Below are 8,704 nucleotides of genomic sequence, written 5' to 3'. Positions count from 1 at the left end.
CCCAGCTCCTCTCCTCTCCTCTAACCACTCCGCTCCCTTCTCGCCACAGCACAGTGTGCACAGGACCCACCTCCCCGTATCCTCTCCTCCCAGAGGCCAGCAGAGTGTTTCTGTTTACACAGAAAGGCATCTCTGCAGAGCCGACCCCGTCCCCTGCAGCCCCCACTAGGCAGGTGCTCCCAGCCTCTGCCTGGCGCCAGGGCCCCTGTGAATCGGCAGCAGGACAGCTGGGCCTGGGAAGGGACTGGGGACAGCAGGATGTGGCGCCCAAGGGCTTCCCACGCTGCCCCCACCAGGAAGCGGTAAGGCAGGGATTATTTGCCCATTTGTACCATTTACGTCAGCTAGAATATTACTCTGAAGTCTGGGACCTGCTCATGATTTCCCAGTGGATGAAAGATGGGGCTCGTCTTTGAGCCAAATACTCTTTAAGTCCTAGTCTGACGCTCATTTCACCATTCCACATCAGGTCAAAAACATGAAGAGAGTTTCTCAGCTGGGCAAACTAGAACCAACCCCAAGCATGCAGACTGCCTCTTTTCTTCTCAGTTGCATCACAAGCCTCCCAAGAGAAGCCAGTTGGCCCAAACCCAGGTGTTTCCCTCTCCCAGGGCTGCAGTGAGTCCCTGGTGTCCAATACAAGATGGCGCTGATGCCACCTGGGCTGGTCCAAGCCAAGCCATCATGTTGCCCCTATTTCTGTGTTGATGGCACCCTCTAAGATTTGCAGAGCAGCTCTGACGCCAAGCCCAAATAGATTCCTGACCTCTCAAAGTGCCTACTGACCAACTGACCCAATCTACCTGTCCAATGGCTGGCCCCAAGCCCAAGTAACATAGAGGGGAGAAATTCACGAGCTGAATCAGTGTTGCTTAGGGGCTCACTTTGCTGCCCACTTTGGAGCGGGCTGCAAAAAGGGGACAGAAAGCCTTCCTCCCAGACTGAGATATAAGGCCTCATCCTACCTGCGAGCGATCTTTATCTGTGGGTGCGAGAGACTGTGGAAGAATGCCCAAGTCTCTCTTCTAAATGCAAAACCACATTTAGAACCTCAGGAAGTCAGAAAGTGCCTCATAAACTGGGCAGGACGCGGAACATGATCTATTGCTGGTAGGTTGGTAAGAGCTAGGTCAAAGCATATCACTCGGGAAGAAATTTTACCAGCAAGCTCTGTCTCTGCTCTCTCTTTTCATTTACTCAAAAAACCACGATTAGGAGCAATCTGAGTGTGGCCAGCTTGGGAATAAAAAGAGGAATCCACTGGGCCCCCGGCTACTGAAGAGAGAGAAGTCTGATGAGAAAGGCCCCAGGTGCCCAGTTTCAGTGCTCTGGGGTAATGCTGCTGGCAGGAAGAGGGGGATTATGGAAATAAGGAAGGGCACCTAACCCACTGAAAGAATCAGAGAAGGCTTCTTGGAGGAGGTGGGCTCTCACTGGAGGAAACCACTGGTAAGGAAAGGGACTTACAAGCAAAGGGGAAGGTGCCACTACTCAGAGGCCCCACAACACATGACAACACCACACAAGGGAACAGGCATGTGGCTCAAGCCACTATCCCCACTGCAGCAGAGTGATCATGTCATGTCCCTGCTCAAAACTTTGTGACTCCCCATAGGGCCCTTCACCCTGTGGCCTGTGCCTGCTGCCCCACACCCACCTTCTTGAACCCTCTGCCCTAGCCCCACATTCTTGCCCATGCCTTTACCACTCTAAGATTTTACAGTTGCTGTTCCCTCTGCCTTGAATGCCCTTCCATCTCTTTTACCTGGAAAACTCTAGCTATCCTCCAAGTCACGTCCCAAGGGCTGCCTGTCCTTCCAGGCCTCAGTTTCCTCATATGGAAAACCACATCCCTACATCAACCATTTGTTGTGAAGGACAAAAGAGAAAAAATAGTGAAGCATCCGCCCTGTGCCTGGATTAAAGAAGAGGGTAAGGGACTTAGGGGTGATAAGGGTTACTCTGCCCCATCCCGCAGTGGCTTCTGCAATGCCCACTTCTCTAGAACTGCTCAGGCCTTGCCAGCCAAGCGCAGCCCCTCAAAAGCGATACCACCCCGCTCCCCGAAGCCTGGCCGGCTCCCCCTGTGGCTGATGCAGGCAGAGCATCACCAAAAACCCAACCCAGGGCTTCAGAGTTTGACTGGGATGAAAGGCTCCTGAAAGACAGGCATGTAATGTGCCGACTGCCAAGGACACCAGGGTAGACTTGGGCTAGTTCCAGGGTGCCCAGAGCCTCATCAGAATGGAAATAGGTTTCCTGATAAAAGTCTGGGCTGCGGATAAGGGCGACTGCGCAGGGCGGCTGGAGAAGGAGTGGCCAGAAAGGGAGGGCCCTACTCTCGCCAAGGCACTGTGACAGCCCGGCTTCTGCCTGTGAAGCACAGAGCCCTGGAGACCTCCTGGAGATCGCAGACTATCCACGGTTCCATCCAGCTCTGAGCCAACCAGCCACCCGGTGGCAAGGCGCACGGCAAAAGTGCAGAGGAGAGAGGGGAGGGAGGAGGCCTGGGCAGACCGATTCAGGGGCTCTTAGGCCCTGGTGCCCAGTCCCACCCATAGGGTGAGGGTGCTCTGTTGCGACTTCAGCCCAAAGCCTAGACAGGGACAAGAAGCCCACAGGTGGCTGGCCTCCTTGCATATTTCTTCGAGAAACCATCCTGGCCCCTGACAGCTGGCAAAGATTTGGGTGATCTTGAATTCTGGCCAGATCTTCCATCCAGCCTAAGGCTGACCTGGGCAATCTGGCCCCTGCACCCCAGCAAGGTCAGTAAGATTCCCGCACCCCAAATCTGGTTACTTGAGTTGGTGGGGTCTTAGCGTAATCATTCAGCTGACAGACAATCCATCACGCACAGATTCTCCGCTCAGGGCAAGTGAGGGATCACGGAGTTGCTCTCAAGGAGCTCAGTCCAGGGGGAAGAAAGCTGAGAGACAAACATCAAAAATGGGCCATGGAAGCTCAGAGGAAAGGCATCTGGCCCCGTGTCAGCAGGGAAGCTGATGGAGAACAGGGATGGCTTCCTGGAGGAGGAGACACCTCGGCTGGACCTTGAAGGAGTGTAGGAATACATAAGACAAAGAAGGGAGAAAAGGGCATCCTGCAAGAATTTGAATGAGCAGAGGGACGGAAACATGAAACAGCACAGTGTATTCTGGGGATGCTCCGCACTTCAGAATACCTACAGTCCTGAAGGGGAGGAGAGCGGCAGGTGCCCAGGGCCAGAGGGAGGCCCAGGCCACGAGCATGGCCGGGGAGAGGACCGCAGCTGAATTTGGTCCCTCGGGAATGAGCCACCTCCACCTTCAGAATCATGATATTTCTCCTCTTTGTCTACACACCAAAATGCTGAATGCCACTTAGATCTGGGGTTATTTTAAGAAACAGCGCCAATTTGTACCCAGATCCCAGCACTGAAGCCCCAGCTGCACATAAACATCGGAACAAGCCTGACAGGTGGATGGCGGTCAGCTACAGACAGAGAGGGCAGGCGGAGCTCGGGGAGGAACCCACGGTTCTGGTCTCTTCCAGTCTTTGAGAGTCTTAAAAGCCCATCAGATGCTTCTCTGGCCAGTCCAAGCATCTCCCAAGAAGCTATTTGGACTCAAGCACATCCCAAATGGCTCTCCCCCGCTGTGAAAGCCAGGCAGCAGAGTGCCGTTTTTCCAGCTTTTAAGAGAAATGTCACGAAGGGATGAGAAAGCCCGTTGTCCTGGGTCACTGTAAAGCTAGTGTGCCCTCTGCTATATGGCGCGCCCCAGCCCCTCCCGTCTGCTTCCTCCCCGCTGCACCCAAGCAGCATTCAGAGGGGAAGGGGGCCTTCCCCACTCTTCTCTCTCCTGGCAAGTCCAGTGCAACCAGACAAGAGGGAAGAAAAGAGTTTAGAATGCTGCGAGTTTTCAGCCAGAGAAAACAATCTCTATGAATTCTTTCAATTGGAGCACAGCGCTTCCCAGCCGCCTCTGGAGGCAGGGAGCCTGGGTTCCAGTCCAGGCTCCATCATGGACTTGCCTTGGGCCTTCGGCCAAGTCTTGCCTCAGCGTCCTTCATCTGTACCATGGGGCTGAAGATGTCCACTTCTAGGCCTGCTGTGAGAGGGTAGTAGGTTATAAATGCAAAGCTCCTAGCACAGTGCCCAGCACACGACAACTGTCGGCCAATTGCTAATACTATTCAATCCAAGGAGTAGTCCTGTAAGATAGAGCAGAAAGTCCCTTGTTAAAAGCAGGGGGGCCTGTGGCCCCTGGGGATACTCAACAACACAGCCCGTCCCTAGGGAAGATGTACTTCCTCAACCAGGTCAATTCAGGAGTGATCGTGTGACTTCATTTAGCCCATGAAAAAGAGATGGCAGTGATGCGCATCACCTCCAAGCAGAAGCTTTTAGAGCCAGCTCATGGTTCACCGTCTTTCTCTTGTGTTTCTGCCACAAAATCAGCAGTGTCTCAGAGAGAGGCTGACCCGCAAGCCTGGGCTCTGGAGTGCTCAGGAAGCGTAAGCAGGAATAAACCTCCCCTGTTCCAAGCCAGTGAGGCTCAGGGGTGGTTTGTTCTTGCAGCGCACCCTCGGCAGCCCCAACTGGTTCCGTAGATTAATTAAGTCATTAAAGTTCAGGCAGGAATGAGAAATGGTACATATATTACAGATATTTTATTTTGAAATATGAATGTGCATTCATTTCACCTTTTTATGGAAATCAAGAGCTTTTCTTTCAGTGTTACTCTGTTGATCAGACCCTCACTTTATTTTTCATAAGCTACCCCTGTGACACTGTTTAAAACACAACGGTAACTTAAGGACACTCACAGAGCAACGTGAATGAAGACCTGTTTGGATTTTCAGCAGTTTTTAAGAAATAGTCTACAGTTGTCTCTCCCACATCAATTTGACAGCAACTTTTTTAGCAACTCAGATTTATGGGCTTTCTAAAGGACTCAGCTTTCTTTCCACACCCATGTCTCATTGCTCTATGTAAGATTAAATTAAATTAGGAAATTAGTTTATGAGAACTGGAATAATGGATAGGTAAGTATAAACATGGCCTCCCGGTAAACCATAAATCCAGCCCCTGGAGTCAGAAGCATGAGATTGCCATCGATAAGAGCTGTCATCTGTGAGCTTGACCCACTGTGGCATCTGCCCATGTGTCTAGAGAGAATGTGGAGTGTCCATCAGTCCAGGAGTCAGCTAAGTGATGGCTCATCAGGAGAGGATTATTTGGCAGAGAAAGAAACTGGGACTCTGACCACATCCCCGCGCTTCCCCAGGCTCTGCTCTGTATCGCAGGGAGCTGAGTACAGGAACTAAGTTTGAGGCTCCGTTGCAAACAGCCTTCCCTCTGGTTTTGGTCAATGGGAGATACAGACAGAAGACTGGTGGGCAGGGCGAGGCAGAAGCAGGGCATCTCTGCTTCAGGCAGCAGCTCTGTCAGGGGCTGCATTTCCTCTGTGACCCCACCACCTCCTCCATTTGTCCCTCTGTCCCTAGGGACGAGAGCGGCTTCCTGTGGCTCACACGGGGCTCTCTCACCGTCCATTTGTCCCTTCAGCCCTTCCAACACCTTTGCAACTACATCCCCACAATAAGTTCTCTCTTTTGAACTTCCAGGCTAGGGTTCTACTTACCTGACTGGACCCTAACCAAGTGGCAGAGCTGGGATGAGAACCTGCATCAGGCTGCCTCTAAATCTCACACCATTCTCTCCTCCTCCATCCTGCTGCAGCCCTCAGAAAGCGGGAGCACTAGTGTGACAGTTGCAAGGGCAGAAGAAAAGTGATACCTTAACACAATAATAAGAAAAAAACATCCTCAATAATGGTGAGAGGAAGCGAGTTCCATCCCCACATGAGCTGATGGGCTATGCAAGCAGGCAACTGGGTGGTGTGTTGTAGGTAAACAAAAAAAGAAAAAGAGAAAGGAACAATCCCAGCAGTCCATAAAAATGTGACCCATACCCTCCTCAGGTGAGCAGCGCATGGGCAAAGGATGCAAGGAAGACAAGTCCAGAGGACGCACAGAGGGTGGTGTGGAAGGCCTTTGAAGGAGGCTGTGGGCCGCACACCCAGCACATCTGTGTGTCACTTCTCTCCACCTAGACCCTCTGGCCGCCCTGGACCCAGAGAAGTGCGTGGCTCCGAGTCCACCCAGCAAGTGCCTATTCATCCAAGAATATTAATGCCCATATCTCCAAAAGCTTTCATGACCCCTAGGTACAGTTATTTACTCCCTCCTCATACAGAGTTTCTAGAACTTTTCTGAATTCTAACTTCTAAAATTGTATTTTCATCATCTGTCCATGCATCTCGCTCCTCTGAATAATTGTGAACTTCTTGAGAAAAATAAGAGTGAGACATCTCCAGACCTCTGCACAGAGCACCAGTGGTTTCAAAAAATGTCCTTGATACATATTTTGTTGAAAAGGAGGGAGGGAAAGAATGGATAGAACCTTTAGACAAGCTTTATCCCAACACAGAAATAGTCTACCTTGATGACTCTTATATCTATAGGATGGAGCGTATTCACTAGCATGCAGGAGGTGTTCACACACACATTTATGCAATAAATATTGAGAGGATTCCAGGGCTCAAGGCACTGAGAATACCACTGTTAGAAGACAAGTCAAGAACCCTGTCCTCCCGGTGTTTACATTCTACCGTCCAGACAGACCACAGACATAAAATTCAATGTCCAGTCGCAACAAGGGCTACGAAGATTATTTAACCAGAAGCAGTGTCAGAGAGTGATGGAGGGTGGGCCTGTAGGTCAGGCAGCCAACAAAGAGATCCCCAGTCTCTCCTGGGGAGATACCCCGAGAGGGAGCGTCCCTTTTATTGTAATATGATTTCAGGCTGGGATTCAGTCCTGACTTGGCTGTTTACTGGCTTTGTGGCCTTAGAAAAGTAGCATAAATTCCCTGAGCCTCTGTTTTTCCATCTGTAAAATGGGGAGCATAATGCCAGTTTTAGTGGTTGTTTTGAAGATTAAAATGAGTAATGTGTAGAAAGCATTTAGCATAGTTCCTGGTAGAGACACAACAAGTAAGTGACAATACTGTAAATGATGTGGTGACATCATAGACACAAAGCCCAGGGCATCGTCGTCATTGTCGTAACAATTACAGCCTAGAGTTGTTGTAGGTGCCAGGCTGGTAACAACCCAACTATTACTTCACAGATGAGAAACAGACAGGATTGGACAGATTGAAACCCACAGAGGGCAAGTGGCTTGCCCAGATCAAGAGCGAGACAGCACCGAGCCAGCCCAGGGTCCAGACCTTCAGGTTCCCGGGCCAGTATTCCTTCCGTCACGTCCTCAAGCAAGTCTCGTCTCGCCTGGGCCCACATACCCATCAAGGGAATGGCTTTGTGACTGATTCCTGCAGTCCAGGCTCTGCCAAGTGTTCCTGGGGAAGTTAGCTGAGGTCTGCCAACACAAGGCCCTAAGAATGAGTGCCTTAGGGAAATGTGGGTTAGGCAGCTCTCCTTCCTGCCCATCCTCTGGGGGAGATGAATATGCTAATGAGCTTTATGGCTCCCCCAGGGATGTTCTACCCTTCCCTCCATGCATTGCCCAGGTGGCACTGGCTGTGCCCGGAACACCCTGGGAAAGTGTTGCAGGGGGTTCATACACACACCCAGCTCTGCCAGTACCCACAGACCACCACTTCTTTGAAATTCATGCCTTCTCATGATGAGTTCTGGTTTAAAAAAAAAAAAGCATGCCCAGGAAACACTGCTCCCCAAACCTTTGATCTATGAATCCCCCGTCTCTAAACAAATACAGGCACACATCCCTCTTCCTCAGCTGGCTTGGCCATTTAAAAGATTTGATCCCTGAGTGCATAAGCCTGGCTACTGAGCCCTTGTCTCGTGCTGTAATCCCTGGCACCGCAGAGGCAGGAGCACGGCCACACATGGCAGAGCAGGCAGCCTCCTCCAGGGAGCAGTTCGAGCTTCCCAGGCAGGCTGCTGGGAGTCCACGTCTGCCCCCTGCCTTTGCTTGAGATGTTCAACATCAAAGTCATCCCCCTGGTTAGAGTGAGAATGACCATTATAATGCATTACAGTCAGCGGTCTGCACAGCTCTCCCAGATCTGCTCCCTAAGGCAGACTGGTCTCCCTGATGCATGCCATACTTCTATCATTGCTCTGGGCCTGTCGTAACCCAGACCCCATCTGCAGCAGAAGCCCTCTGTGCTCACCCACCTTCTCTCAGCCCACTGCTGACCTCGGCCCCTGCAGGGATGGACAGTCCCCAAGAACACTGATGGCCTCTCAACTTAAGGGCTGTCTGGCCTCTCAACTTCTCTACCTCAGGGCGTTCTCTGAAGTGATGGCCGCTGGCTGGGCCCCATGGCCTAGAAATCCAGGAGAGCTAAAGCCCACGGGGACACCTCTCGGCTACGAGCGATGAGAACCACTGCGTACGTCCCGCAGCCTCTTGCCATCCGGAGTCACAGCATTGACATATAACCTACACAGCTTCCTGGAGTGTCTCCAGTGGGGTTGAATCCACGCTGATAAACCAGGTCGCTAGCACACCCTCAACTGCTTTTATCCCTGTTAGGGTGAAGCTATTCTCGATTTGCTACAGCTGTATGTGTAAAAAGCCACAGCAGAGTTTTATTTAGCTCATGAGTCTGTGGGTCAGTGGGAGGCTCTTCTGGGCTGAGTCAGGCTGATCTTGGCTGATTTGCTTATGCGTC

This window comes from Manis pentadactyla, chromosome 5 (genome assembly GCF_030020395.1).
Source record: "Manis pentadactyla isolate mManPen7 chromosome 5, mManPen7.hap1, whole genome shotgun sequence".
NCBI lineage: Eukaryota > Metazoa > Chordata > Mammalia > Pholidota > Manidae > Manis > Manis pentadactyla.
This window is presented reverse-complemented; position numbering follows the sequence as displayed.